The 9960-nt window shown below is 31.3% G+C and overlaps 1 protein-coding gene across 5 annotated transcripts in view; it reads left to right on the forward strand.

Annotated features, from left to right (window-relative positions):
- LOC117178003 overlaps positions 1-9960 on the forward strand; it is a 72924-nt gene that overhangs the window by 27265 nt on the left and 35699 nt on the right. The window contains exon 1 of one of the 5 annotated variants that reach the window (XM_033369177.1): positions 1991-2031. The exons of the other annotated variants lie outside the window; for them this stretch is intronic. The gene's annotated coding sequence lies outside the window, so the exon portion shown is untranslated. Of the gene's footprint in view, positions 1-1990; positions 2032-9960 lie in introns of those variants that run through there. 5 annotated transcript variants of the gene reach the window in all.

Raw genomic sequence — 9960 nt, forward strand, 5'->3', positions numbered from 1 at the left:
TTTAATCCAAGAAAAAAATTCCTAGTAATTTTCCATTTGAATGAATAAAAACTGAGCTGCAAATGAAAGCACTCAAAGTGGAACTCTTGAATTTCAAACTTTAAAAATTGAAGTTTAAAAGTTTTATAATTCATTAAGTTTGCATTCAAATCTGATTCAAATGCTCAATAATGTACACGTGTAAAATGGAACCTAACAACACGTTTAAACTGAACAATTTTAAATTATATGCACTTAAACTGTAAAACAAATTTGTTAACCTTTATAAATTGTAGAGTTCAAAGATTCAGATTCAGTTCTAAAAATATAAATCCACGTTATCATTTCCAATGATCGAAAGTATAAATTGAAGAATCAATCAATGAATTTAAAAATTGTCAAAATTATATCATTTAAAGCAATTTTAAGCCAGAAACATTAAAAATTGAACGATTACATTTTTTTTATAAACTGAACACTTCTTAAATTAAAAGTTAAATTATTTATATTTCAAATGGTTAAAAAATTCTTAAAATACTTCCAAATTTTATTTGAAAATCTTGAAACATCTGCATGTTTTTTACATTTTTAAAATTATTTATAAATTATTTCAGAACTTTTAAACATCCCTGAAAATTAATCCAATTTTTTCTAATTTTTTTTTTCATTCTGCCAAATTAAATAAATTTCCTTAAAATCTTCCACATTCATTTTTGATAATTTCGTAAATCTTTTTAAGTAATCACTCAAAATTACCTTTTGAAAATAAAAATCATTTTCAATTTTCATAGGAAATGTTTTTTGATCTTCTGAAGCCATTCAAAATCTGTCAAAATCTAGATTTTGTTTTAATTTAGGCCGTGGGCTACTTACACCGAAATTCAACAATTTGACTTTCAAATTAAATTTTTGTAAATTGAACAATTAAAATGTAACGTTCAAAATTTAGTTTTTAATATTTACTATAATTACTGATTTTAAATAAACAGTCAGATATTTCTAAATATTAAGTAATTCTTATTTTTCTTAATTAAAAAATTTCAAATTGACCGATTTGGGCGACCGATTTGAGCGTTTACATTTATTTAACAAATAAGACTTTCCAACTGGAATAGTTTACATAATTTTTAACGTTGGAAACTGGAAACTCTAAAATTGCAAACTGATTTCGAATCGTTTTGTAAAATTAATTATTATTAATTTTTTAAATCTTAAAGAACAGTTCAATTTTAAAAATGAATATTAATTTATATTGACAGTTGATCAACTAAAAATATTGTTTATCTAAAATCTTAGATTTTAAACACTTCTAATTTTAATGGTTTATATATTTAAAACTGCATTTTAAAATTTGTTTAAATAAAATTTACAGTTAACATTTAAAATCTAAAATTAAAAATTGGTTAAAGGGGAAGATGTTGGAAATACGCATTCTAAAATGAATTAAATATATAATTGAAAAATATGACAATTTAACTAATTATTTAAAGAACGATGAAAATCACAGTTAGACAGATTTTTGTACATAAATTTGCAAAATTCCCGGTCTCATCGTTAGAACACTTTTATGCGAAAATTAAAATGATTCTTTAAAATCGTACCTATTCATTCTAGTTCGTATTTTCGTCACCAGGTGGCGTATTGCAATTTAACCATTCCCAATAGTTGTTGTTTTTTGTTAGAAAAACATTTCTGTCAAAAAAGGTGTTTTTTTTCAAATTATATTAAGTTCTTAATAATTACTTCAAACTCCACCAAAAAGTATTTTATTGTTATTAAGTATTTTCTGTTATTTGAAGAGTGAACTTGATCGATAGGTTTGTTTCCTGATTTCACAGATTGTTGAATGACATTCTACACTGATCGATAGTAACTATAGTTTTGATAATAATACAGGTTCCTTTAAATATTAATTATTTTTAAAATGAGCGCTAAATATGTAATGCCCAACTTCAAATGCTTTAAAAATTTTTCTCTTTTTTCTGCGATTGTTTTATGAGGCTATTGCAAAAATCATGTATTTCAACGAATTCAACATTAAATACGAGTTTTGTAAGTATTTATACCTTTTTACTTGTTAATTATGTCATAAATAAAGCAGTGTACATTTCCAAAGTTAGATTATGTTACGCTGCATAATCGAGATAAATAATAAAACAAATATTTGGTATTAGAGACCCAAAATTTATGATATGCATGCCTATACTTTTATTTACCTTGTTAACCAGAACAATCCAGACTGAAGCGCAGTTTGAAAAGATTTGCCTTAAAGTCATTCTCAAAAGTGATGCGTAATTTGGTAATTTTTGTTCTAAATTGTTCTGAGGTTATGAAATGCAAGTATAACTGAAGAAAAATGTTAAGAAATTTATCTGCAGCACGTATAAAATTGCGCATATTTTACGAGAGATTAACTCCGTTTATCATGTAGCTTTAGAATTTTACCCTCGATTTTACTCGTCAGGTTATTATCTTATAAGCATTGAACGTACTAAAAAAAATGAAAGACCCCTTTGGGTGCATTTAAATGGTTCTACGTAACCCACTGTGTTGACAGAGGGTGCAGAATGGGATGTACTCATTACTCAACCATCCACATCTGTCTGTATTTGACTTTCTCCTTATCACAGTTCATTATAAATTAGTACATAGTACTCCGAATTTTATCCTAATTCTAAAACCTAAATAATTATATCACAAAAATAAGAACCAGCAATTCTGTTTTTGTTTAAAAAGAAAACTTTATATATATTATGCAAATTGAAACTTCTTTTGGCTGTTAGAATCGTTTAAATTTTATGGATATCGAACATACTCTCATGAAATCCATTTAAAAAATGTGGAAATACCTTAAAATTCTTAAAGGTTTCGTGACTTATTTTGAAGTATTACAAGAACCCTTGAAAACTTCGAAATCCCTCTGAAATACATTGAACTCTTTCAAATCCCTGGTTATCTTTCTGAATTTCTTAAAGTGCCTTAAAATTATTCAAAAGCCATTATAATTACTCTAAGTCTCTTAAAATCTTGTATAACATTCGAGAATCCTTGGAAATTTCTTTAAATTGTTGAAATCCTAAAAAATCCTATGATGTGAGTTCTGTTGAAATATCTCGAAATCTCTTTAAATCCCTTAAAACCCTTTGTAATCCGCGGAAATCGTTATTGGATTCTTAAAAACCCTCAAAAGTTTTAAAAACATTGTACACACTTCTGAAATCTGATTAAACTCCTTGAATTTCGTTAAATTTAGCGTGTAAATCCCTTAAAAAATTGAGATTCTCAAATTGTATAAGGTCATTTTCTTCAAACTATTGAAGGCTTTCGAAACCGTCTGAAATTTGTAAAACTTCTCGTTATCCTTTGAAACAGTTTGAAATCTCTTAAAATTTTGTAAGCCTTCAAATCTTTTCAAATCTTGTAAAATCCCTAAAAAGCTTGTAAAATCTCGTTAAATTACGTTAAATTTTTGTAATTCTTTAACATACCTTTAAATCTGTTGAAATCCTTTCAAATCACATTCAAATGGAAAATTTAACCCTCTACCGCCCAAAGTGACATATATGTAACGTTTGGAAAACTTGAGTTTTTTTAAATATGACTTTAAGACGAACAGCAATTTTTAACGCAAGGATTTACATGAAAGTCAGGAGGGTAATGAGCTAGAATTTTAGTTTTGTATATACTCCGCCATAGGAATAATATTCCTAAATAACTCAAAATTCAGAAAAAAAGAAAGTTTTAAGGGCGGTAGGGGGTTAAATTCGATTTTCTCAAGGCAGCAGCTTAACGTATGGGCCCTTTTCCCATCAACACCCTTGCTTAACTCTTTAATCTCAAACATTCTTATCAGGATACATATTTACAGCTATGAAAAGTGGCTACATTTTACTTGGCAGACGCGCACAGTGATCTAGAATCCCAGCAAGCTGGACATAACTTTAAAAATGATTTGAATTGAATTGTACATACTTGCTTGTATTGTTTTTTTGGAGTTGCTGATATCAAATTCGTGATCAGACATTTCAAACAGAAAAAAGCAGATCCATTATAGCAACTGAAAAAGTAAAAAATTGGTTCGATTAAAATGTAGACTTTGTGGTACGGGTTTTTTGGGTCTTGGATTTCAAATTTGCTCAAATCTCAATACGGAAAAAGAATCAGAAAATATCTTTACGAATACCAACGATACATTATCTTCTTGATCGATGTTGCCGTTGTGCCAGCTAAATGTAAATTTTGGGACACACTTTACAAACCAAATAAAATTTGTCTAAATATTCTACTTGATTTTTATAAATTTCATTATTAAATTCTAGAATCATTTTAATACAAAACACGTGATTTTAATACTTTTATCTTATACAATATGAAAATAACATATTTTGAAATTTTTAAAAATGTAAAAAGGACTTTTACATCTGTCCTATAATTTTATGCACAAAAACTGAAATACAGATTCTGCCTCCCTTAAAACTTGAGAAATTCGATGGATTTTTTATTTGCACATACTGCCGTCCAAACTTAAAAGATACATAAGTTACATTATTTTGAAAAATGAATTTATGGTATCTTCTGGTTCATAAGGGAAAGCTGCATCTAACTGTGTTAATAAAAATGATTAATTGTTAATAGTTTTTGCAAAAAACGACTGTTCACAAATAAGCAAAGTCGAACAGGTTGAAAAATACACATGAAAAAAAGCTTAAAGAACCTAATAGATTTGTGAATTAGCTCAGAATGTGATAGGAAATTCACGGCAAATAAGTCCCGGTTAAATTCGGTTATACACTAGCGATGGTCGTTTTGGTAAGTTCGGAACAGCCGCTGAATACATAGTGTTCCTTACGTATGTTTTGTTGTGTTTTGAGGATGCGCTCGAGCTCTTCGACGAAGGAATCGTCCGCAAGTGACTTTGAGTTCTCCTTGCCTTTTATTTTTGACTTTAAGCGACTCGGGAAAAATCGCCATTCCCATTCCTAATAGTAATTGTTTAAAAAACAATTTTGTATTTCAAAATATGAAAAATCGTACTACCCAAATAGTGACTCCTAATTATTCAAAATGTCATTCGATATTAGAGTTCTTTGGGCAAACAGTTTTTTTTCCGATTTTCTCAGTTCCAGTGAGATTCGACTTATATATATTTTTCGTTTGTACGACAATATATTACAGGAGAAAATATCTATTTTTAAAGCAAAAATACTTAGAACCTCGAATAAAGCAGTTTTTGTTAAACGTGATTTTTGTGGCCACCCGGTAATACGAGAATAATAATATTTATCTGAATTTGATGAGGGTCAAAACGAGGGTCAGAAAGAAGATAAGACATACAGGAGAAAATTGTCCTGTATTTTGTAAAATGGACATTGGACACTGTATAAGGGTCGTTTTGGGGGAAGGGGCAATGCAAAATAAGTTTAGCGCGAAATGTGTTAGGGAGGGTGACCCCGATTTGTATATTGTACCTTGTATAATATCAATGGACGTGGCCGACTCGACGGGGTGGCGATGATCGCATCGCATTACCAGCGGAGCGTTCTATGAACGACTGCCACCACACCACTATGGGTATCTGTGGGTGCGGGACCCCATAAAAGCATTACATAGTGCGGGCCCTCACCCCATATATCGAGTCGGGTGTAAAATAAACGATACCTAATTATACGCGTCCCGTCTGCGTGAACCAAAAAGGGCGAGCAAGTGCGTGCGCGAAGGTGCCTACTGCCTACCGCTAAATGGGATTACGAAATTACAATTTAGATCGATCGTGCGGGCATCCCATTTGCCTGTGCTTTTGACTAATGTCTTTTTAGCAATCACATTTTTTTCCGGAATTTAAGTAGCTCTAATAGCTAATGAGCAAACAATGTAGATCCAATCAAAATGTAAATTTTTGATTATATACGCTTTTGATGCCAGATTAATAGTTTTTGAGAAAATCTTTATTGAAGTTTAGTAAGTGTAAGGCGCTTGAATCGTTGGAAAGAGTTAGGGTTTTAAACAACATTACTTCTGAGAACAGTCACAGCGGTGCATTTCTTCCGCCACAAGATGTTGGAAAGGAGTAGGGATTTGAACAAGATGATTTTTATGACCAGTCACAGGGGTGCCTTCCCGCCGACACGAAATGTTGGACAGGGCTAGGGGTTTGACAAAAATTTTCAACGTCTTGTGGGGGTGGAAGGCAACCCTCGGATTGGTCACAGATACAATGTTGTTCAAACCTCTACCCCTTTCCATTGACCCGAACCTGTCACACTTTCTAAATTTCAATAGCGATTTTTTTAGAAACTATTAATCTGAGAGGGAAAGTGTTCAGAATCAAAAATGTATATTTTGATTGGATGTAGAACTTTTGTCTAAAAACTTTTCTGAAATGTGTTGTATTTGCCGAGATATTTCCTACGATTTCCACCACGAAAATCAAATTTGCGGATATTTTCTCTATATCATTTTCGTAATCAGCGCGTCAAAATACATTGATATATGGAGTTTCAAATTAATCATAGGTATGCGCTTTTCAGAAGTTTATCTGATGATATTGTAATCTTTATAATAATATATTTATAATTATATTACAAATATAGTCAATCAATAAGCAGAAATATTTTCTTGAACATTTGCTTTAATTTTATGTAGTGGAAAGTGGGCCTAAGCCGACATTTTCGTTCAGCCTGTTTTTAATTTTAAAAAAGTTTTTTGACAACTTATTATAGTACTCTTAACAATTTCTGTTGGAAACATCATCTAAATATATTGTAAGTTTATTTCCGAAACGCAAGATAACGTTACGATACATAATTTTGTAGTTTTCAAATGCTGGTATTGATATGTTACCACACATTTATTGGTATTTTTCAATTCAAGTACAGTAGCCAGTAACACTTCTGTATTATATTTGCGGCTGGATATCTCGACACCTGTTGAAGCAAAAAATTTCAAAAAAATCTCAATCAGTTCTCAGAACAGTTGTTCCATAAAAAAAAAAGTTCTGACTGAACCAAAACTTTTGTTAACATTTAGTACATAACGCGCGTATTCATGGAATACATGCAATTCGTGTAATTCACGGAATTCATGTAATTCACGCAATTAATTGAATTCACGGATTCCACGGAATTTAAGGACTTTAAGGAATTCACGGAATTCAGAAAATTAATGAAATTAACGGAATTTACGCAATTCATTGAATTTATGTAATTTAGGAATTCACAGGTTTCACGGAATTTAGAGTATTTGCGGGATTCCAGTAATTCACTTAATTCATGGCATTTGCCAATTTCAGGGAATTCGCGTTACTCCTTTCCCCGACGAGTGAGTCACGCCTACCCCGAAAGGGGAATGGCTTAATAGTGTAATAATAAAAATAAAATAATAGGAATTCACGGGTTTCACGGAATTTAGAGAATTTGCAGGATTCCAGTAATTCACTTAATTCACGGTATTCGCGAATTTCAAGGAATTTGCGAAATTGGAGGTATTCAGAAAATTCCAGCAATTCACGGATTTTAACGAATTCATGAAAATCAAGGAATTCTTTAAATTCTCGAAATCCAAGGAATTCGTGAAATTCAATTAATTCACAGAATTTGTGTAATTCACTGAATTCAAGGTATTCACTGAATTCAAGGAATTCGTCGAATTTCATGAAATCACGTAATTCATGGAATTCGTGAACTACCATGAATTCCGTGAATTCCTTAAATTCAGCTAATTCCTTGAATTCCATAAATTCACTGAATTCCGTGTATACTGCGAATTTGATGAATTCCGTGAATTCCGCAAATCCAGTGAATTCTGTGATTTTAATGAATTCTTAGGATTCCATACATTGATTGGTGCCATGAATTCCTAGAGTTCCATGAATTTCTTGAATTTCATTAATTTCGTGAACTCCAGGAATTCCATACATTACTTAAATTCCTTTAATTCCACGATTTCCGTGAATTCTGCTAATCCGGTGATTTCCATGATTTCAGTGAATTCTTTGAATTCCATGAATTGATTGAGTGCCATGAATGCCATGAATTCATTGAATTCTATCAATTCCGTGAATTCCATTAACTCCATAAATTCCTTGAATTTCTTAAATTCCGCGAATTCCATGGATTCCACGAATTCCGGGAATTTCATGATTTCCGCGAATTGCATGAATTCCTTCATTTCCATGAATTCTGCGATTTCCGTGAATTTGATGAATTTTGTGAATTTCTTAAATTCCATTTATTTAGTAAATTCCTTGAACACAGTTTTCGTCTTACAAACGCTATAACTCGAATACATGTTTTAAAATTCTGGATGGTAACTTCACGATTTACAACATGCAATGAATGGAATAAATCACCTAAAAACATTCCTTTTTGACATTTCTGTGACAATTGTCACATTACGTCATATTCCCCCACAACAAGAAAGGGGTTAAAAACACACATTGTTGGACGGCACAATTTATTCACAGATCACGAACACTTGAGAGTTTTTTTGGAGGAAGAAATTTTTGCGTTTCGTAGCTGTTTCCGGTGACTTTATGCTGACATTTTTTTTCTAAATTGATTTTTTTGTACTTTCTGGGACACTTTTTTAATTCATTTTCGAAAATCGCGTTTTGGTATCTATAGCATAGGCCCGCGGAAGATTTTTCTTTGCCGTGCGAAATTTCTCCAATGTTAGTTAACAGTCTTAGACCGCGGAACCTTCAATAATTTGAAAAATCGCAACTCGTGTAATAGTGTAGTGGTTAAGATAATTGACTTGCCTGCTTATGTTTTTGCGTTCGAATCCCCCCAATGACGTGCGAAATTTTAATTGTATTATAAGTGTTGTAACTTACAAATACCGATTAATTATAAGTATATCCGAAAATATATATAAGAATTAATCATGCGCTTATTTATTAATTATTTTCTAGCAATACTTTTTCACAATTTATAGTGCTTTTTGAACTATAGTACATATATACCGTTAACAGCTAGAAGTTAGATCTCTTTAAATTATTCATTAAAGTGAAATTATAATTCGTAATTGCAGCATCGAGGAACTGTGCTGAATAGCAACTGGATCGGTAAAATCTACTGATTGGTACTGTTAACCATCAATAATAGTCATATTCAGTTGCCTATAATTGTAGCGTTTACTGAACTGCCGTATTGTCCATATACGTACTTGGAAGATCAATAGATTTAGGTTGGTTTTCAGTGAAATATAAGGTTCTTTTTTTCTGCGTGTGCCGAAGGAAAATCGTGGGCCTAAGCCGACACCCCTCTTGTGCTAAATCGAAACTTGGCTATGATGATGTTTGGAAAAAGGGAAGGAAGCATTTAATTTTTTATTATTATTATAGCCAATTATTTAGCCAATAAGAAAAAAGTTTTCTGGAAAAGTTAAGAAAACGCCGGTGGTCGGAAAAGATTGTTAGTTATCGGGCAGCATCTGTTGCAATAGTCGGACATTATTTTTATGTTTCGCAAATTTGTATTTAAAGCAAAAAGGCTCAATAATATACTACTTTGAAATACTATATGGGGCATTATTCCTCAACTGCCCCAACTCAAAAAGTCATGTTTTTCGATTGTCTCTAAATTCTGGGAATATGTTCGCCTACCCAACAGTAGTTAATCCACAAACTTATAGCCCAGGATTACCAACCCTCCCCAAGTGAGGGGGGGTTGAATTTTCAACACCAATGCCTGCAGGGGTAGTTTCAAACGCCTGTAACTACCTTTCTAATTACGCGATTTAAAATTTTTATGAGGGTATTGGAAAGTGCTTTTTTCACGCTTTCATCCTATTTTATTATTTATAACAAAAAAATTGTTTAAACCATTTTTTCAATAAATCAATTGTTTATTTAACTTTTTTCGCAATTTAGGCATCTAGGATTTTTTTTAAATAGTCTCAAAAGAAAGCTTGAATTTTTTACTATGAAAAATGTCTAATAAGAAAATGGACAAATTGAAATTCATTGAGTTACAGAGCCGG

Source organism: Belonocnema kinseyi, chromosome 8 (genome assembly GCF_010883055.1).
Source record: "Belonocnema kinseyi isolate 2016_QV_RU_SX_M_011 chromosome 8, B_treatae_v1, whole genome shotgun sequence".
Lineage (NCBI taxonomy): Eukaryota > Metazoa > Arthropoda > Insecta > Hymenoptera > Cynipidae > Belonocnema > Belonocnema kinseyi.